The sequence below is a fragment of the Equus quagga genome, chromosome 5, assembly GCF_021613505.1.
Source record: "Equus quagga isolate Etosha38 chromosome 5, UCLA_HA_Equagga_1.0, whole genome shotgun sequence".
Lineage (NCBI taxonomy): Eukaryota > Metazoa > Chordata > Mammalia > Perissodactyla > Equidae > Equus > Equus quagga.
Genome location: NC_060271.1, coordinates 22137735 through 22160344, shown reverse-complemented (window position 1 = coordinate 22160344; position 22610 = coordinate 22137735). Strand labels below are relative to the sequence as shown.

General features: G+C 39.6%; 1 pseudogene; it reads left to right on the top strand.

Moving 5' to 3' along the window:
* The first annotated feature begins 14869 nt into the window (after positions 1–14869).
* LOC124239257 (60S ribosomal protein L10a-like) lies at positions 14870–17514 on the top strand (annotated as a pseudogene).
* Positions 17515–22610: the final 5096 nt, after the last annotated feature.

Here is a 22610-nt window from a genome sequence, read left to right as displayed (position 1 = left end):
AAAGCAAAGGGAATAAAAGCAAAAGGCGACAAGTGGGACATCATCAAACTAAAAAGCTTCTGCACAGCAAAGGAGACCATCATTTTGTAATGAAAAGGCAATCTGCTGAGTGGGAGAAAGTATTTGTAAATCATGTATCTGATAAGGGGTTAATATCCAAAATAAATAACTCACACAACTCAAAAGCAAAAAAATGAACAGTCCAATTAAAAAATGGGCAGGGGGGCCAGCTCAGTGGCACAGCAGTTAAATTTGATGCACTCTGCTTCAGTGTCCTAGGTTTACAGGTTCAGATCCCAGGTGAGGACCTCCACCACCCATCAAGCCATGCTGTGGTGGTGACCCACATACAAAATAGAGGAAGATTGGCACAGATGTTAACTCAGGGCCAATCTTCCTTACCAAAACAGAAGAAGAAGAAAAAATGGGCAAAGGAACTGCATAGATATTATTCCAAAGAAGACATACAGATGGCCAACAGGTACAGGAAAAAGTGCTCAACGTCACTAATCATCAGGGAAATGCAAGTCAAAACCACAATCAGATATCACCTCACACCTGTTAGAATGGCTGATAAGTGATAACAAGTGTTGGTGGGAATGTGGAGGAAAGGGAACACTTGTGCACTGTTGGTTGGAAAGGAAAACAACATGGAGATTCCTCAAATAATTAAAAATAGAACCACCACTTGGGCCAGACTGGTGGCACAGCAGTTAAGTTCACACGTTCCGCTTCTCGGCAGCCCGGGGTTCACCGGTTTGGATCCCGGGTGCGGACATGACACCGCTTGGCAAAAGCCATGCTGTGGTAGGCATCCCATGTATAAAGTGGAGGAGGATGGGCACGGATGTTAGCTCAGGGCCAGTCTTCCTCAGCAAAAAGAGGAGGATTGGCCGATGTTAGCTCAGGGCTAATCTTCCTCGGGGAAAAGAAAAAAGCGGCATAGAATTTTGTAAAACACCAACTAGAAATGCTAGACCAGAAAAATGCCATAGGTAAAATTAGGAACCTGATAAATGAGTAACAGCAGCTTTAGATAAGCCCTAGAAAAAATGAGTGTATTGAAAGGTAGATGTGAAGAAATTATTCTGAATAAAGCACAGAAAGATAAAGAGATAAAAATTCAGGCGAAAGACAACCACAGAATGGGAGAAAATATTTGCAAATCATATCTAATAAGGGCCCAGTATCCAGAATATATAAAAAACTCTCACAACTCAACAACAAAAAGACAAATAACCCAATTTAAAAATGGAGAAAGAATGTGAGATGTTTTTCCAAAGAAAATTGGCTAATAACCACATGAAAAGATGCCCAATGTCATTAGTCATTAGGGAACTACATTTCAAAACCACAATGAAATAGTACTTCTTACCCACTACGAGGGCCACAATCAAAAAGTGGAAAATAATGGGGCCAGCCTGGTGGTGCAGCATTTAAGTGTGCACATTCTGCTTTGGCGGCCTGGGGTTCACCAGTTTGGATCCCGGGTGCAGACATGGCACCGCTTGGCAAGCCACCCTGTGGTAGGCGTCTCACATATAAAGTAGAGGAAGATAGGCATGGATGTTATCTCAGGGCCAGTCTTCCTCAGCAAAAAAAGAGGAGGATTGGCAGCAGATGTTAGCTCAGGGCTAATCTTCCTTAAAAAAAAAAAAGTAAAATAACAAATGTTGGTGAGAAATTAGAACCCTCATGTATTGTTGGTGTGAATGTAAAATGATACAGCCACTGAGGAAAACAGTTTGGCAGTTTCTCAAAATGTTAAAAATTACCATATGACCTAGGAATCTCATTCCTTGATGTATACCCAAAAGAACTGAAAACACATGTTCACACAGAAACTTGTACATAAATATTCATAGCATCACTATTCATAATAGCTAAAAAGTGGAAACAACCCAATGTCCATCAACTGATAAATGGATAAACAAAATGTGGTATGTCCATACAGTGGAATATTATTCAGCCATAGAAAAGAATGAAATAGTGATACATGCTACATCGATGAACCTTGAAAACATTACATTAAGTGAAAGAAGCCAGGCACAAAATGTCACATATTATAAGATTCCATTTATCTGAAATGTCCAGAATAGGGAATCTGAAGAGACAAAAAGTAGATTAGTGGTTGCCAGGACCTGGGGGCAGGGAGGAATGTGGAGTGACAGTGCAGAGTTTTTTAAATGAAAGTGTCCTGGAATTAGGTAGTGGTGGTGATGTTTGCACAGCCTTGTGAATATAGTAACAACCGCTGAATTTGATGGTATGTAAAACATATCTCAATTTACAAAGAATATTTTAAAAATATAGGAGAGAAAATGAAAGACAAAGTGACCATCTAGCATGGTTGCCTAGGACCGTCCAGTTTATGCCTGTTGTCCTAGGATTAGTATTAATAGTTGTTATTAATAACAATAATTATTATTATAAGTGCCCCAGGATAGACATTAAGTTAAACGGTCAGCCTAGTCATAGCAGATTTGATCGAAAGTTCTAACATTTTAATTGGAGTCTCAGAAGGAGAGATTGCAGCAGAATCGATATTTGAAGAAATAATTGCTGAGAACTTTTTTTAAAACAAAAAGACATTAAATTAGAGATTCAAGAAGTCAAACATTGCAAGCAAGATTAATAAAAAGAAATTCACCTAAATACATCATAGTGGAACAACAGAAAACCAAACACAAAGAGAAAAAAGCTGGGAGTGGGAAGAGATTCTCTTAAAAGGAGCAGTAGTTAGAGTAACTACTGACGTCTCAAGGGGAACAATAGGGCCTGGATGATGTCCTCAAAGAGCTGGAAGAAAATAACTGACAACCTGGAATTCTATATCCAGTGAAAAATATCCTTCAGAATTGAGGATGACATGAAGATACTCTAAAGACTATTCATGGATTCCATATTTGCCAATTCGCCTTGCTAAAATTTATTTGTAATCCAAAAATCAGTACTCAAGCTCTTTTGCAGTTCTTTGCAGACATGCAGACATGTTCAGACACCCACATTCCCAGCTGAAGTCAAGTAAGAGGACACTCTGCCTTCTTGTTTCAAGTCTAATACAAAGATGACGAGAGGATGGAGACAATAGAGAACAGTACAGTGTCGTGCAAGAAGCTCCAGCTCTGGGGCCAGTTGGATAGGGTTTGAATCCCAACCCTGGCACCTGTTAGTTGGGCAGCCTTGAGCAAGTCACTTAACACTCCTCTTTTGCAAAAGAAAGAAAATGGAATCTACCAGGATGAGTTACTTAGAATTTAAGATAATCTACATGGGCTATGTATGTGGATGTGTGCGTGTGTATTTTCACTGAGGATTTTTTTTCAATATGGGTCATGTTTTCCTTGTATGCCTAGTAATCATCAACTGAATGGTAGAAATTATGAATTTTACCTTGTTGAGTAATGAATATTTGTGTATTTTTATGAACCTTCTTGAGCTTTGTTCTGTGATTCAGTTAAGTTACTTGGGAATAGTTTGATCCTGTTTGCTCTTGCTTTCATAATTTGTCTGGTGGGTCTGAAGCAGTGCTCAGTCGAGGACTAATCAGGCTGAGACAAGACCTTCCTGAGTATTCTCCCAGTGAGAATTAGGAGTCTTTCTAGTCTGCTTGTTGGGAGGAGACACCATTCCCAGCCCTGTGTGAGTGCCAGGCACTGTTCTCCAGTGCATTCTGATGGTTTTCTCTGGGCCTTGGGGAGTTTCCTCATACACATGCTGATTAGCCCTCTGCTGAAAATTTGAAGGAGGTTCTCTGCAGACGTCCAGAGTTTCCAGTCTGACACGCAAAGAACCTGGAAGGCATCACTCCCATCCTCACAACAAGAAAAAGTTGAACAAACTGGAAATCAACTCTTGTTAGATCCATCAGAAAGTGGAAGTCAGGGGGCAAACTGCTGCCCCCAAAACTGGAGAGACAGGCAGATACAGATAATCTCAGCTTGCTGGGAGAAGTCCAGGAGGAGAAGGCTGCTGCTGAAGCCAGCACCAATAGGAACACCTTAAACTATCATTAACAGGCTGCCAGAGGCTCAGTGTGCACAAGCTTGAGAGTTAAAAATTCCAGCGGGGTGGGCTGGCCCCATGGCCTCGTGGTTAATTCCGCACACTCCACTTTGGCAGCCCCGGTTCAGTTCCTGGGCGTGGGCCTACACCACCCGTAGGCAGCCATGCTGTGGTGGCAACCCACATACAAAACAGAGGAAGATGGGCATGGATGTTAGCTCAGGGCGAATCTTCCTCAGAAAAATCGAAACAACTCCAGGGGGCCCACTTTCCCCCTCTTAGGGGAAGGTCCACACTTTTGTGAGTTTTACCTCCAGGTTCCGGGCTAGGTTCTTACAGTGAAGACTGGAGAAAAATCTCCCTTGTGCTTCTGGCAAGAGGACAGGAAAAGTAACCATTCTGAAATACTTCCAGATCTCTCTGTTCTCCCTAACAAGGCCTGCCCTCAAGGGAAAGCGTTTTGCCAGAGCCTAATCGACTGGGGCTTTACTAAAGCCAAACAGACCTGGGGAAGGGAGATTCCCCCCGAGGCACAGTAAAGAGCCAGAGACCTAGCCGCAGGGTGGGGGCTGCCGTCTCTCCCTGCCTCCCCACCACCTCAGGAGGGTTCCCCACAACGACAGGATTACAGCCAAAAGGACTGCAAGCCCAGACCCCGTTTAGAGAGCCTCCAGGGACACTCAAGACAACAAGGGAAACAAAATAAGGGCCGCAGAGGGAATTTTTGCCTCTGACACCACAGCTACAAGAAACAGTAAACACAGCATAACTCCTAGCCAGATAGACGTGAATCTCCACATTAAGGCCTGCCTACCTGTTTCTTTGATCCAGTATCCAGGTTTCCCCCTCTGTGTAAGCTTCTCCTCTTCCTGTGAGCGCTGGCCACCCTGGATGCTCAGCTCCACATGCTAAACTGAGTCCACTGAGCTCTGCCTGGTGTCCCCTTCCCGGCCCACACCCTGGAGACCCTCGGCGCGGCCCACCGGGGCAGTCATAAGGTTCTCCTCATTTGTTTCTTGTCTCAGCAGCCATTGTCCTTTGTTGCCTGATGTCCACGCCTTGAACCCATTACTGCACATATTTGGCCTGGGTTTTAGGTTTTTGTTTTTATTTTGGGCAGGAGGGTAAATCTGGTTCCTCTTGCTTCCATCTTGAGCAGAAGTGGAAGTCTTTTTAATTTTGATATTTGGAATAGATTCTTGAAAAGTGTGCTAGACATTGCCCCATCTCAAACAGATGGTACTAAACATAGGTACCTGCCACTGTGCTAGGCCCTGTGGATAAAAAGATAGGTACCATCTGGTCACCTTCTCAAAAACTTCACATTTTCACACACATTCTTAGAGTTTCATAAAAAATGTAATATGTTGTATAAGAACTATGTTTAAAGCATTATGGGAATTGCAGGGAGCAACAAGTTGATTCAAGTGCTGGTTGAGGGGTGGGGGTTGATAAATAAGGTTTTGGAGAAAGAATAAGAAAATGGTGACACTTGAGGCAAACCTCTAAGAGCTGATAAAAGTTACCTTGGTAGGGAAGAAAAAATCCTGTGCAGAGGGAGCAGCCTCTTGCCCAAGCAAATGCGTGGCAGGCCCTCTTCACAGCCGGCACACCAAGTCAGAGCAGCCCTTTGCTGCTTTACTGCTCTGATTTGCTGAAGGCTTACAAACCAACTAACGAGCCTGCTAAAACTACCTTCGATTATTTTTAAAGAGCTCAGAGGGCGAGACTTAGGGGCTTTCCTATGAGAAAATTAAATGCAGGAGTTTTAATATAGGACCTAATCAAACCTGTTTTGGAATTAACTGGTTATTTCCTTGGATCTTGGTGATATTTAAATTGAGAAAAGTGTGATTGTATGTCAGACCTCACACTCACAAAAGATGCTATCTGAGTTCATGATCTAAAAAAAGAAAAATCATACCTTTAGACGAGACTTTAAATATAATCTACATAAAGAACATGAACTCCATTATAAGTTATAGAATTTAAACACCACTATAAATGAGGTAGGAATACACATTTATGCCAGCTAATATATATTCAGGGGATTAATTAAATTCTAAAGGTTTCCAGATGTAGGGTACAAAAGTTCTAGAAAAATCCCCAACAGTTAACTCTGACCAGCTCTGGGTCATCCTGACAAAATTCTTTCCCTTCTTTTCCACTTTACTAGTACGTGAACTTGGGTGATTTACTTTATCCTTCCAGATTTCTGTAAAATGAAGATAATATAAGAATGTACCTCATAATGTTGTTATGAGGATTAAATAGATGGATGCATGAAAAGCATTTGCTAAGCTCATTATAAGGACTCAACAAATATTAGCTATTTTTTATCACAACCTAAATGTTGCCAGTGTCTTTCCACCAGCTTATTAAATTAGTTTAATTTTTTAGCAAAGAGAATTTTACTTCAAAGGCAAGTAAAAATTTTCTCTCTTCTTTCTTTTATTGCCTTATAGCATTAGTTCCCAAACCTGGCAAGGCATAAGCTTTTCCATGGATTCCCATGTCCTCTCCCTGGAGATTCTGATTCAGTAAGTCTGGGGCAAAGCTGATGAAACTGTGGTTTTAAAAGTTCTACAGGGTTTCGGATATAAAAATACACACAATAGAATATTATTCAGCCATTAAAAAGAAGAGGGGCTGGCCTCGTGGCATAGTGGTTGTGTTCAGCATGCTCCACTTCAGCGAGCCTGTTTTGCCGGTTCGGATCCTGGGTGTGGACCTACACCACTCATCAGTCATGCTGTGGTGGTGACCCACATACAAAATAGAGGAAGATTGGCACAGATGTTAGCTCAGGACAAATCTTCCTCAGCAAAAAGAAAGAAAAGAAATCATACCATTTGTGACAACACGAATGGGCTTTGAAGGCATTATGCTAAGTGAAATAAATCAGACAGAGAAAGACAAATACTGTGTGATCTCTCTTTTACGTGGACTCTAAAAAACCAGAAAACCACCAAACTCATAGAATAAGAGATCAGATTTGTGTTTACCAGAGGCAAGGGCTCAAGGGAAGGGAAATTGGAGGAAGGTGCTCGAAAGGTACAAACGTCCAGAAATAAGTACTAGGGATGTAATGTACAACATGATGACTCTAGTTCCCACTGCTGTGTGGTATACTTGAAAGTTGTTAAGAGTAAATCCTAAGAGATCTCATCACAAGGAGAAATTTTTTTTCTTTTCTTTCTATTGTTTCCGTATGAGACAATGGATTTTAACTAAACCTATTGTGGTAGTCATTTCACAATATATGTAACTCCAACCATCATGCTGTACACCTTAAACTTATACAGTGATATATGTCAATTATTTCTTAATAAAACGGGGGGAAAAAGGAAATGAAAAAAAAACTCCACGGGTGATTCTGATGCACAGTCAACTTTGGGAATCACTGTGTTAGAGAATGACTTTTGAATCAGTTGTGTCCTCTCAGATCTATTCAGTTTGTCTGAACATGAGCTGAAAAAACATTCTGTGAAAACACTGAATGTAGCAACGTGACGGTTGCACCTGATAACTTTTCTGGGTCTCAGTTTCCTCAAAACCAAAAGAAAAGGCTTGGATTAGACGACCTTTTATGGTTCTGTATGCACTTAGAACATCTAATAAAGAAACCAGCTCAAGTAATGGCTGTGCCATCCAAGACATAGTAAGGGAGATGGAAAAGGAGAAGGGGGAGGGGGAGGGAGGAGAAAGAAGGAGGAGGAGTATCAAATGAGGATGAAAATCCACAAGAGAGAAGGCAGGGTAGAAAATGACCAGAGTGGCTACATTTTAAAAGGATGAACAGGGGCCAGCCCAGTGGTGCAGCAGTTAAATTCGCTGGTTCTGCTTCTACGGCCCAGGGTTCACTGGTTGGGATCCTGGGTGTGGACCTACGCACGACTTGTCAAGCCATGCTGTGGCAGGCATCCCACATAAAAAATAGAGGAAGATGGTCACAGACGTTAGCTCAGGGCCAGTCTTCCTCAGCAAAAGAAGGAGGATTGGCAGCAGATGTTAGCTCAGGGCTAATCTTCCTCAAAAAGAAAAGGATGACCAGATTTGTCCTCAGAAAAAAAGAAAAAGGTAGAAGAGGAAAACCAACAAGCAGCCTGTGGAAGTATGAGAGTGAAGGCCCACTCCACGGAACCAGAGGAAATATAGGCTCAACAGAGGAGGAAACAAAACGAGGAGTGAGAGAATGTCAAGGATGGTCATGGAAGAGGCCGAAGAGTCAGGAGGACTAAAGAGTGAGAAAAATATATGATAGGAATCAGAAAGACAGAAGGGCCAGCAATGAAATCCAAAAAAAGAAAAAAAAATAGAATCAGATCAAACATAGAAGATTAACGCTCAGTGTTACAGTTAGGTAAAACTGTGCTACAGATAGATTTAAAAACCTGCAAGTTCATGGAACGAAGATGTGTTGTAAAAAGATGAACAAATTAGGGGCTGGCCCCGTGGCCGAGTGGTTAAGTTCGCGCGCTCCGCTGCAGGCGGCCCAGTGTTTCGTTGGTTCGAATCCTGGGCGCAGACATGGCACTGCTCATCAGACCACGCTGAGGCAGCGTCCCACATGCCACAACTAGAAGAACCCACAATGAAGAATATACAACTATGTACTGGGGGGCTTTGGGGAGAAAAAGGAAAAAATAAAAAAATCTTTAAAAAAAAAAAAAAGATGAACAAATTAGATGGAAAGGAAGACAATTTAAAAGTTTTGAGAATTTCTTCTGGCTATTTTGTAAATAATGACTAAATCAAAGAAATAAAAGTTTGATAACTATACATTATGTGACAAAAAATGGAGAATACTGACATTTTAGAAAATTATAAAAACTGTATAAATTAGATTGAAAATCATATGTATTGTACAAAGGAAAAAGTAAATATTATTACCAAGAGTCTTTCATGGTAACTATAAAAGAAAAATTTGCAATTTAATTTTTTTTACAATCTAATTAAAAAATATAACAATCTGTAAAACTTTTATTAGAAGTTAAGGAAGAAAACCTGAATGAATAATCTGAATGAATGGATTTAGCAAAGATTTCTTAAATAGGACATGAAGAGCACAAACTATAAAGGAAAAAAACAATAAATTGCACATAATCAAAGTTAAAAACTTTTGCTCTTCAAAAGACTATTATGAAAAGGAAAAAGCAAGCCACGGACCAGAGGAGAATCTTTGCCAAACATATCCAACAAAAGACTTGGATCTACAATATATAAAGAATTCCTACAATTCAATTTAAAAATTTGCAACAGATATAAATAGACACTTCACCAAAGAAGATGTATGGATGGCAAATAAGCACATGAAAAGATACTCAACATCATTAGCTATTAGGAAAACACAAATTTACACTTCAAAGTGAAACCTCTATCAACCCACTAGAGTAATTAAAATTTAAAAGATTGGCAAAATTTAGGTGTTGACAAGGATGTGGAACAACTGAAACAGTCATGCACTGCTGGTGGAAATATAAGATGGTACAAGCACTTTGGAAAACAGTTTGACAGTTTCTTTAAATGTTTAACATACACCCACCATGTGCCCTAGCTGTCTGCTCTTAAATATTTAGCACCTAGGGGAAATGAATGCCTGTGTCTAGACACAAACTTGTCCACAGATGTTCACAGCAGCTTCATTATAATAGCCCCAAAGTGAAAGCAATCCAAATGCCCATTGTATTAGTCAGGGTTCTCCTGAGAAACATAAGGAGATAGATATCTCCTTAAATATAATAAGTGAGTACATGGGGAGATTTATTATAGGAATTGACTTGCGCAATTTTGGAGGCCAGGAAGTCCCACTGCCTTCTGCAAACTGGAGAATCAGGAAACCCAGTGGTGAGATTTTATTCAGTTCAAGCCTGAAAGGCCTGAGATCCGGGGAACTGATGGTGAAAGTCCCAATCCAAGTCTGAAGAACCAGGAGGAACTCCAAGGACAAGAGACAATAGACGTCCCAACTCAAGCAGAGAACAATTCACCCTCTGCCTCTCTGAATAGAAGGTTCTATTCAGGCCCTCAACAGATTGGGTGATGTCCACCCACATTGGTGAGGATGATCTTTTTACTCAGTTTACCAATTCAAATGCTGATCTCTTCTGGAAACACCCTTACAGGAGCACCAAAAAAATAATGTTTTATGAGCTATCTGGGCATCCCTTAGCCCAGTGAAGTTGACACATAAAATTAACCATCACACCCTTCAACAGGTAAATGGATAAACAAATTGTGGTATGTCCATATAACAGAATACTACTCAGCAGTAAAAAGGAACAAACTATTGATACTCACAACTATATGGATGAATCTCAAAATAATTTTGTTGAATGAAAGAAGCTGGACTGAAAAAAGTAAATTGTGTATTTCATTTATATCAAATTCTAGAAAATGAAAACTAATATAGAGTGACAGAAACTGTCTCAGTGGTTTCCTGGGTGGGGAGAAAGTGATGGGTTACAAAGAAGCAAGAGGAGCTTTTGGGGGTGATGGATATGTTCATTATCTTGACACAGCTATAGTTCCACGGGTGATTGCATATGTCAAAACTCATCGAATTATACACTTTAAATATGTATGTTGTATTGTGCATCAATTATACCTCAATTAAACTGTTATGCGTTGGCTGAATTAGTGACTCTCAGGCACAAGGAACTGTATGGACACTCAGGTACACATTTTAGGGACAACTGACAAGTGATACAAGAACATCTGTTTCATATCCAAATCATATTTAGAGACAAAATTGGTGGGTTTCTTAGTTGTTGTTGTTGTTTTTTCACACAAAAGCAGAGCCCAAGACAAAGGCTTGGATGTAAGTAGTTTATTTATTTATAACTGGGAGTTTGTACCTTTTGACCACCTTCACCCCTTTCACCCCACCCTCATCCCCTGCCCCTGGCAACCACCATCCTGTTCTTTATATCTATGAGCTCATTTTGGGGGTTTTTTCTAGATTCCACATATAAGTGAGATCATACTGTATTTGTCTTTCTCAAGTTCCATCCATGTTGTCACAAATGGCAAGACTTCATTCTTTTTTATTGCCAAATAATTTTCCACTGTGTGTGTGTGTGTGTGTATATATATATATATATCTATCTATCTCACAATTTCTTTATCCATTCATCCATCAATGGGCACTTAAGTTGTTTCTGTGCCTTGGCTATTGTAAATACACTGTAATGAACATGAGGGTGCATATATCTTTTCAAGTTAGTGTTTTCATTTTCTTTGGATATATACTCAGAAGTGGAATTGCTGGATCATTGATAGTTCTATTTTTAATTTTTTGAGGAACCTCCATACTGTTTTCCATAGTGGCTGCACCAATTTACATTCCCACCAACAGTGCACAAGGGTTCCCTCTTTCCTCCACTTGCTCACCAACACTTGTTATTTCTTGTCTTTTTGACAATAGCCATCCCAACAGATGTGAGTTGTAGTTTTGATTTCTATTTCCCTGATGATTAGTGATGTTGAACACCTTGTCAGGTACCTGTTGGCCATCTGTATGTCTTCTTTGGAAAAATGTCTATTCAGATCCTCTGCCCAATTTTTAATCAGATTGTTTGGGTTTTTTGCTATTGCATTGTATGAGTTCTTTATATATTTTGGATATTAACCCCTTATTGGATATATGATTTACAAATATTTTCTCCCATTCAGTAGGTTGCTTTTTCATTTTGTCGGTGGTTTCCTTTGCTATGCAGAAGCTTTTTAGCCTCATCTAGTCCCACCTGTTGATTCTTGCCTTTGTTGCCTTTGCTTTTGGTGTCAGATCCAAAACATCATGGCCAAGACCAGTGTCAAGGAGCTTACTGCCTATGTTTTCTTCTAGGAGTTTTGTCATTTCAGCTCTTACATTCAAGTCTTTGATCCATTTTGAGTTAATTTTTGTGTATGGTAGTGTAAGATAGTGGCCTAGTTTCATTCTTTTGCATGTGGCTGTCTAGTTTTCCCAGCACCATTTATTGGTGAGACGGTCTTTTCCCCATTGTATATTCTGGACTCCTTTGTCATAAATTAATTCAAAAGAAATAGCTTCCCACATAGTATTACAAGAGTAACATTATTTTTCTCTAGGCCTTGAAGATTTCCTAGCCTTTTTAAAATAATGAATGATGTTTAAATAGTAGTTCCCTACAAGAATGGGGCATAATAGGACCATTTTACATTATTGCTTTTATAGAGAATTTCAACTGAGAGAGGTAGAATAATTAGTTTCAGGTGTTCCTTCAAATAGCTAGTCATATTATTTAGCCTTGAGGAAAAACAAAGTTCCTAGTAATTTAGAATCTATAAACCCCTCAATTAACGAAGTTTTTATGAGGAAATCTAATAAGTTGGAAAGCAAAAGTGACATATTTGTTCTAAAGTGACATTTCTTCAGAAACACAGAAATGTAGAAAATTAAACCCAATTCTCTAAGAACGACATGCACAGAAATGAAGAAACAGGTCACAGACTTTAGCATTCTGTTTTACTCTGAACAGCTTGGGTAAGTTTTCTTGGTAGAAGTTGGTGAACCGATAGATGAAATTTGCCTGCTAATGCATGGTATGGAACAGAACAGCTGAGAAGTGCAATCCTCCCATAAGCGATTTTCCCCTGCAGTTTTCCCCTGATGAAAGATAATCGAACAATCCGAAACAGAAACCTCAATAGCTATAGCTGAAGCTGAAAAAAGTTTTTTATACACATTAGGAGAAAAAACAGATTTAGATAGAATACAAGTATTAAGTATAGATCCTTTCTTTTGTGGGTATTTTCAGTGTTGCAATTCAATATTATGTTGAGTATTATGTGCAGTATTTGACTTTTGGACATCACCAAATTCCTTAAAACCTAAAAAATAAAATTAAATTAATACAATACATTCCATATATATCAAAACCAGACATTTAAGCCAAAGTGATGTTATAGTCTTCCCTCCTTTCAATAAACTGTGTGCTCTAAACAAGAAATGCCATGTTTCTATTCTCTGTGCTGAGTAACCATGGCAGATATCGTGATCAGTCATAGTAGTAAACCCAGATTTCTCTTAAGAATCCTCACAACACAATGGCATGCATAGCCACTACCACAACCTGGGGTTAGTCTGCCAAATAAACATTTGCCATTCCTGTTTAATGGCTAATAAATAACCCTATTCACAAACGCTTCACAAGATAAAACCTACAAATCCAATATCATTTTCCAAGTGAGTTTCACCAAAAAAAAAGAGAATATATTAGCTCAATAATTCACTAAATGTTTACATATGCAAAGTACCTAAAATGTGCCTAACCCATAGTAGGCAATATGTGTTTCTGTCCTGATTATCGAGCACCTGCTATGATGAGACACTATCCGAGGCAGTGAGGAAACAGCAATAAACCAGACAAAATGTCCCCTGACTTTATGAAACCTCCCTTCTGGTGAAGGGAGACTGACAATAAACAGAATGAAGAAGTAAATTATATAGTTTATTAGGTGATATATGCTTCGGAGAGAAACAAAGCAGGGGAGAAAAACTCAGTAGTGCCAGGTAGCCATCACTCCACTTGTAGGTGTTTATCCAAGAAAACTGAAAGCATATGTCTCACAAAGACTTTTACCTGAATATTTACAGCAACTTTATTTGTAATAGCCCTACATTGGAAAGAAGTCAAATGCCGATCAATATTTGAATGGATTAAAAAATTGTGGTATATCGAGAGAAATAGCCCAATGACAAAAAAGAATAAACTGTTAATACACATAACAATGTGAATGAATCTCAAAAAAATTTATGCTGAGTTTTCAGACAAAAAGAGTGCATGCTGTATGCTTCCATTTATATAAAATTATGGAAAATGCCAACTAATCTATAGTGATGACAAAGCAGGTCAGTGGTTGCCTGAAGATTGGTAGGGGGAAAGGAGGGTTATGGAGTGGCAGGACTCAGGGATTACTAAAGGGCACAAGGAAATTTTGGGGTATGACAGCCATGTTTATTATCTTGATCATGGTGATGATTTTATGGTGTATACATATGTTAAATCTTATCAAATTTATACTTTAAATGTGTGCAGCTTTTTGTAATCAATTATGCCTCAATAAAGCTGTTTTTTAAAAACAAAATTCATCATGTTTTCCAGTGTAAAATGAAGGTTTGTGTGAATATTTGTAACTTTTCCCAACTTGTTCTGTCCCCTAGTAAAACAAATCTGTTGGATCCAGCTCCCAGCTCAGGCAGAGGACTGGCACCAGATTTGCCTTTCTGCTGTAAACAACTAGAAAACCACGCAAAGTATATTAAACAACTGTTGTTCATACATTGTGTATTAGATTGCTGTGGCTGCCATAACAAAATAAATACCACAGACTGGATGGCCAAAACATCAGAAGCTTATTTTCTCATAGTTCTGGAGACCAGAAGTTCAAGATCAAGGTGTCAGCAGGTTTGATTTCTTCTGAGGCCTCTCTCCTTGGTCTGCAGATGGTGACTTTTTGCTATGTTCTCACATGGGCTTGGTCTCTCTTCCCCTTCTTATAAGGACACCAGTCATATTGGTTTAGAGCCCCAAACTCAGGACCTCATTTTAACCTTAATTACCTCTTTAAACACTCTATCTCCAAATACAGTCACATTCTGATATGTACTGGGAGTTAAGACTTGAATATAAGAATTTGGGGGGATACAATTCAGTCCACACACATTGGAAAATAGGCTATGCAGGACTGTGATCTGTGAAAGAAGAGTAACAAATGAGGTGAGCCCTATGATTGCTATAGCTGCCTGCCTGGAGGCATTATCCAATCCACAGCATAGGAAGGAGGACCCAAGCAGAGCATGATGGTCTTGCTGCATTGAGGAGACAGAGATAGGAGTTTGATGGGGCTGAAGCAGCTGGAATTTGTGGAGCAGAGTACTAGAAAGGAGGGAGGTAAGCAGAGAAAGAAATCTGCATAAGGTCCTTTTGAATCCTCAGCAGAACACTGAGCTGTGCATGTATAGAATGAGACTCCACAAGGTCAGACAAAGAACAATTGCTGAAAAAAAGAGCAACGATTAGAGAGCTCTAAGATGAACAGTTCCTAGAGCTTATCCAGGGCTGGGAGACATTTATGTTCTGATTATCCAGAATAGAGAAACCTTGTTAAACACCTGGGGCATCCAGTAGCGACACTAGAATTAGCTCTAGAGAAAAGGCCATTCTGGACTTGCTCTAGAAAATCGAACTGCCAGCCAAAACTAAACTAAATACTCTTAAAAGGAAGAAGCTCAACAACATGAAACAACAATGTCCAGCATCCAGTCAAAAATTACTAGACATGACAAGAGGTTGGAAAATATGACCTATACCAGGAGAGATCAGTTAATTAAAAAAAAAAAAAAACAGAATGACAGAGATGATGGAACTAGCAGAGAATAATGTTAAAAACAGCATTATACCTTTGCACCTATATTTAAAAAGGAAAACATAACATGATGAATATTAAAATAGAACTAATGGAACTTCTAGAAATTTTCTAGAGTTCTTGAAAAATATATCTTCCATAAGATACTATATTTTCTTTTAGAAAAATATAATAAATGAAAAATTCACTTATTGGGGATATAGAAAATTAGACATTACAGAAGTAAAGATCAATGAATTTGAAGACATAGCAAATCATACTGTTATGTCTTCAAGTTCACTGAAGCCCAAAGAAAAACAAAACTAATGGAAAATGAACAGAGTCTCAGTGATCTGTGGGATAATGTCAAGCAATCTAACTTATATGTAATAGGAGTGTAAGAAAAGGAAGAGGGCAGGAAAAATATTTCAAGAAGTAGTGACCAAACAGGCACATGAAAAGATTTTCAACATCATGAGCTATCAGGGAAATGCAAATCAAAACTACAATGAGATATCACCTCACTCCAGTCAGAATGGCTGTAATTAACAAGACAGGAAACAACAAGTGTTGGAGAGGATATGGAGAGAAGGGAACCCTCATACACTGCTGGTGGGAGTGCAAACTGGTGCAGCCACTATGGAAAGCAGTAAGGAGTATCCTCAGAAAATTAAGAATAGATCTACCATGTGATCCAGCTAGTCCAGTGCTGGGTATTTATCCAAAGAACTTGAAAATGCAAAAGCATAAAGATACATGCACCCCTATGTTCATTGAAGCATTATTCACAATAGCCAAGACTTGGAAGCAACCTAGGTGCCCATCAAGGGACGAATGGATAAAGAAGATGTGCTATTTATACACTATGGAATGCTACTCAGCCATAGGAAATGATGAAATCCGGCCATTTGTGACAACATGGATGGACCTTGAGAGCATTAGGCTAAGTGAAATAAGTCAGAGGGAGAAAGTCAAATACAGTATGATCTCCCTCATAAGTAGAAGATAAAAACAATGACAAACAAACACATAGCAGCAGAGATTGGATTGGTGGTTACCAGAGGGAAAGGGGGGCCAGGGGAGGGCAACAGGGGTGATGAGGCTCACATGTGTGGTGACAGATTATAATTAGTTTTGGGGTGGTGAACATGATATAATCTACACAGAATTTGAAATATATTATGATGTACATCTGAAAGCTATATGTTATAATCCAATGTTGCTGGAATAAAAGAAAAAAGTAGTAGTGGCAAACTTTTAAAAATCTGTTGGAACTATAAACCAAAAGATTCAACAATTTCAGCAAATCCAAAGCAGAATAACTCAAAGCAAACCATCCCAAGACACATCATAATGAAGATGCTGAAAACCAGAGATAGAGAAATGCTTAAAAACAGCTAGAAAGACATATTATAACAGGAGAACAAAGAAAAAGATGACAACTAATTTCTCATCAAAAATAATGCAAGCAACTCTTTTCTGCTTATTGCAGCAAGAGGCACCAACAGCAGCAAATCTCCCTGGAAGTCCTGCACCAGAACCTGCCCAGCGCCAGAAGTTTTGGAAGCAGTGGAGCTGCAGATCATCTTGAAGAACAATGACCCTCAGAAGGACAAATGCTTTTCCAGCACCGTCAGGCTTAAGTCCACTCCCTGCCCCAAATTCCCCATGTGTGCCCTGGGGGACCAGCAGCACTGTGATGAGGCCAAGGCTGTGGATATCCCCCACATGGGCATTGAGGCACTGAAGAAACTTGACAAGAATGAGAAGCTGGTCGAGAAGCTGGTCAAGAAGCTGGCCAAAAAGTATGACCCCTTTTAGGCTTCAGAGTCTCTGGTCAAGCAGATCCCATGAATCCTGGGCCCAGGCCTGAATAAAGCTGACAAGTTCCCTTCCTCACTGACTGACAATGAGAATATGGTGGCCAAAGTTGATGAAGTCCATGATTAAGTCCCAGATGAAGAAGAAGTTGCTGTGTCTAGCAGTGGATGTTGGCTACTTAAGATGACAGATAATGAGCTTGTGTGAAACATCCACTTAGCTGTCAGTTTCCTGGTGTCATGGCTCAAGAATAACTGCCAGAAGGTCCAGGCTTTATACGTCAAGAGCACCATGAGCAAGCCCCAATGTCTGTACTAAGGCACAGTTTAGTAAACCCAAGTGCCATCAGTCAAAGAACAAAAACAAAAAAATAATAATGTAAGCAAGAACACACTGACAAGACATCTCTAAAGTACTGAAAGAAAACCCATCAACCTAGAAAAAATATATATATAATATATCCAGTTAATATATCCTTAAGAATAAAGGCAAAATAAAGATATTTTCAGACAAACAGAACTTGAGAGAATTCATCACCAGCAGACCTGCATCACAAGAAATGTTAAAAAAGGTTCTTCCTGGGGCCAGCACCATGGCCGAGTCATTAAGTTTGCGTGCTCTGCTGCAGCGGCCCAGGGTTTTGCCAGTTCGAATCCTGGGTGCAGACATGGGACTGCTCATCAAGCCATGCTGAGGCAGCATCCCACATGCCACAACCAGAAGGACCCACAACTAAAAATACACAACTATGTACCGGGGGGCTTTTGGAGGAAAAGGAAAAATGAAATCTTTTTTTAGAAAAAGAAAGAAACAACAAGGAAAAGCTCTTATGATAAATATCAAAATCCTTAACGTGGCCTACAAGGCTTTCCATGATCTGACCTCAGCCTACTGCTCTGCCCTCTGCTTACACTATTCCTATGGTCTTGCTGTTTTAAAAAACTATGGTGTGGGGGATGATGTCAGCATCATAGTGGAGTGAGCTCTTCCTTTAGACTCTCCCCTGCTAAGATACAATGAAAAGGACATTAATATACCAACAGAGGATATTCAGACAACAATAAAGATGTCTGAGAGACCCACACAGCCATAAGTCTGAAGGTGGAGGTGCTGGACCCCCAGAGGAAGTGAAAGGAGGTAAGCGGATCTCCTCTCCCTCCTCCAATGGCAGTCACCTAGGGTGTGGGACTGTGCATGGCTCTGAGAGGAAAGAGGGGAGGGATAGCCCTCTGTGGGATCACCTTCACTCCCCAAGTTCCCTCACAGCCCATGGGAAAGCCCCACATAGAGGTGGCTAAGCTATTTCTGGGGTGTCTTCATCAAGCCAGCACTCTAGGAGAGCAAATAGTGAGGGCAGAGTGAGAGTGCCCCTGGGATCATGCAGGTAAAAGAAAGCACCCGTCTCCTGGCCAGGCACTCCAGCCAGTGAGCCAGAGCATCCACGCATATGATAGAAAAGCAGCAGCTGTGAGCTGGGGTTGCAGTGGGCTCCGAATACACAGCTCCTGACCCCCACCCAGTGGCAGCAGGTGGAAGCTGCAACCAAATACTATCACTATGTGGAGGCACAAATCCACGCTGTCAGACAGTATGAAAAAATATATTAATACTCCAGACCAGAAGGAAAATGACAAGCACCCAGAAATCAATCCTGAAGACACAGAAATTTATAATCTAAATGACAGAGAATTCAAAATAGCTCTCAAAAAAACCCCACAGGGGCCGGCCCAGTGGCACAGCGGTTAAGTGTGCATGTTCTGCTTCTTAGCGGCCCGGGGTTCGCTGGTTCAGATCCCGGGTGTGGACATGGCACCACTTGGCACTCCATCCTGTGGTGGGCGTCCCACATATAAAGTAGAGGAAGATGGGCACAGATGTTAGCTCAGGGCCAGGCTTCCTCAGCAAAAAGAGAGGAGGACTGGCAGTAGTTAGCTCAGGGCTAATCTTCCTCAAAAAAAAAAAAAAAAACTCAACGAGTTATAAGAAAATACAGATAGTTCAATGAAATCAGGAACTTCTTCACAAAGAGATTGAAACTATAAAGAAAAACCAATCAGAAATGTTGGACATGAAAAACACAATAGATAAGATAAAGAAAAATCTAGACACCCTGAAAAATAGAGCTGATATTATGGAGGAGAGAATCAGCAGCCTAGAGGACAGAAATATAGAAATGCTGCAGCCAGAAGAGGAAAGAGAACTAAGACTAAAAAGAAATGAAGAAATTCTCTGAGAAATATCCGACTCAATTAAGAAATGCAAAATAAGAATTATAGGTATTGGAGAGGGAGAAGGGAAGGAGTATGGAGTAGGAAGCTTGTTCAAAGAAATAATAGCTGAGAACCTCCCAAACCTGGGGAAGGGGCAGGAAATACTAGTGAAAGAAGCTAACAGATCTCCTAATTATATCAATGTAAAAAGACTTTCTCCAAGGCATATAGTAGTAAAACTGGCAAAAGTCAATGACAAAGAAAAACTGTCAAGGGCAGCAAGGCAGAAAATAACTTACAAAGGAACCCCTATCAGGCTTTCAGCAGATTTCTCAGCAGTAACGTTATAGGCTAGGAGAGTCTGGTAAGACATATTCAAAAAAAATTCTGAAAGACAAAAACTTTCAGCCAAGAATACTCTATCCAGAAAAAAATGTCCTTCAGATGGAGAAATAAAAACTTTCCCAGATAAACAACAGCTAAGGGAGTTCATCGCCACAAGACACTCCCTACAAGAAATGCTAAGAAAGGCCATGAAACATGAAAAAGAAAGGAATTACGAAGTCTTGAGCAAGGAGATACATAGGTAGACAAAATCAGAACATTGCAGCTCTCTATCAGAACAGGTTAGCAAACACTTAATTATAACATTAGACAAAGGGAAGGAAAACATCAAAAATAAATATAATCTCATCATTTTAACCACAAACTCACAATACAAGATGGAATAAGTTGTGACAATAATAATTTAGAAGGGGAAGAGGAAGGGATGGAATGGGCTTAGTCTAAGGAAATAAGAACCTATCAGAAAATGGACTATCTCATCTATGAGATTTTGTATACAAACCTCATAGTAACCACTAAACAAATAATCAGAACAGAGACACAAATGATAAAGAGAAAACTAAGAAAACCATCATAGAGAACTACCAAACTGAATTGGTAATCTGAAATACACAGGATAAGAAAGAAGGAAAATGCAGAAAAACCAGAAAATGAGCAATAAAATGGCAGCAGTAAGCCCTCATATATCAATAATCACTCTAAATGTAAATGGATGGAATTCTCCAATCAAAAGACTTGGAGTGGATGGATGGATGAAAATCAAGACCCAACAATATGCTGCCTCCAGGAAACACATCTCAGCTCTATAGACAAACATAGGCTCAGAGTCAAGGGATGGAAGATGATACTCCAAGATAATGACAAAGAAAAGAAAGCAGGTGTTGCCATACTTATATCACACAAAGTAGACTTCAAGACAAAACAGGTAATGAGAGACAAAGGGGAGCAGTATATAATGATAAAAGGGACACTCCACCAAGAAGACATAACACTTATAAATATATATGCACCCAACAAAGGAGCTAAAGTGCATAAAACAGCTATTAACAAACCTAAAAGGAGATATTAACAACAACACAATAATAGTAGGGGACCTTAACACCACACTTACATCAATGGATAGATCATCCAGACAGAAAGTCAACAAAGAAATAGTGGATTTAAACAAAAAACTAGGCCAGATGGACTTAATAGATATAAATGGAACACTCCATCCAAAAAATAACAGAATACATATTCTTCTCAAGTGTACATGGAACATTCTCAAGGATAGACCATATGTTGGGAAACAAGGCAAGCCTCAATAAATTTAAGAGTGAAATTATATCAAGTACCTTTTCTAACCATAATGCTATGAAACTAGAAATTGACTACAAGAAAAAAGCTGGGAAAGTGGCAGACAAGTGGAGACTAAACAACTTGCTACAGAACAACCAAGGATCACTGAAGAAATTAAAGGAGAAATAAAAAAAAACTGGAGACAAATGAAAATGAAAATATACCATACCAACTCATATGAGATGCAACAAAAGTGGTCCTAAGAGGGAAATTCATTGCAATTCAGGCTGACTTTAACAAACGAGAAATCTTAACAATGGTAAAGTACACCTAACAGAATTAGAAAAAGAAGAACAAACAAAGCCAAAAGTCAGCAGAAGGAGGAAAATAATAAAAAATTAGAGTAGAATTAATGATATTGAAACCAAAAAAACTGGTAGAAAGGATCAATGACACAAACAGCTGGTTCATTGAGAAGATAAACAAAATTGACAAACCCATGGCCAGACTCACTAAGAAAAAAAGAGAAAAGGCTCAAATAAATAAAATTAGAAATGAAACAGGAGAAATGGCAATGGATACCACAGAAAATACAAAGGATTATAAGAGAATACTATGAAAAACTATATGCCAACAAATTGCACAATCTAAAAGAAATGGATAAATTCTTAGACTCATACAACCTCCCAAAACTGAACAAGAAGAAAAGAAGAATTTGAATAGACCAATCACAAGTAAAGAGACTGAAACAGTAATAAAAAACCTCCCCAAAAATAAAAGTCCAGAACCAGATGGGTTCTCTGGAGAATTCTAATAAACATTCAAAGAACATTTAATACCTATCCTTCTCAAACTATTCCAAAAAAATGAGGAAAACGGAACACTTCCTAACATATTCTACGAGGCCAACATCACCCTGATACCAAAGCCAGACAAGGACAACACAAGGAAAATTACAGGCCAATATCACTGATGAACATAGATGCAAAAATCCTCAAGAACATATTGGCAAACCAAATACAGCAATATATTAAAAGGGTCATACACCTGATCAAGTGGGATTTATACCAGGGACACAAGAATGGCTTAACATCCACAAATCAATCAATGTGATACACCACATTAACAACATGAGGAATAAAAACCACATGATCATCTCAACAGATGCAGAGAAAGCATTTGACAGGACTCAACAGCCATTTATGATAAAAAAAAAAACTCTCAATAAAATGGGTATAGAAGGAAAGTGCCTCAACATAAAGGCCATATATGACAAACCCACAGCCAACATCATACTCAACAGGGAGAAACCAAAAGCCATCCCTCTGAGAACAGGAACAAGGGTGCCCACTCTCACCACTCTTATTCAACATAGTATTGGAAGTTCTGGCCAGAGCAATTAGGCAAGAAAAGGACATAAAAGGAGTCCAGGGGGCTGGCCACATGGCCGAGTGGTTAAGTTCCTGCACTCTGCTGCAGTGGCCCAGGGTTTCGCCGGTTTGGATCCTGGGCACGGACATGACACCACTTGTCAGGCCATGCTGAGGCAGCGTCCTACATGCCACAACTAGAAGGACCCAC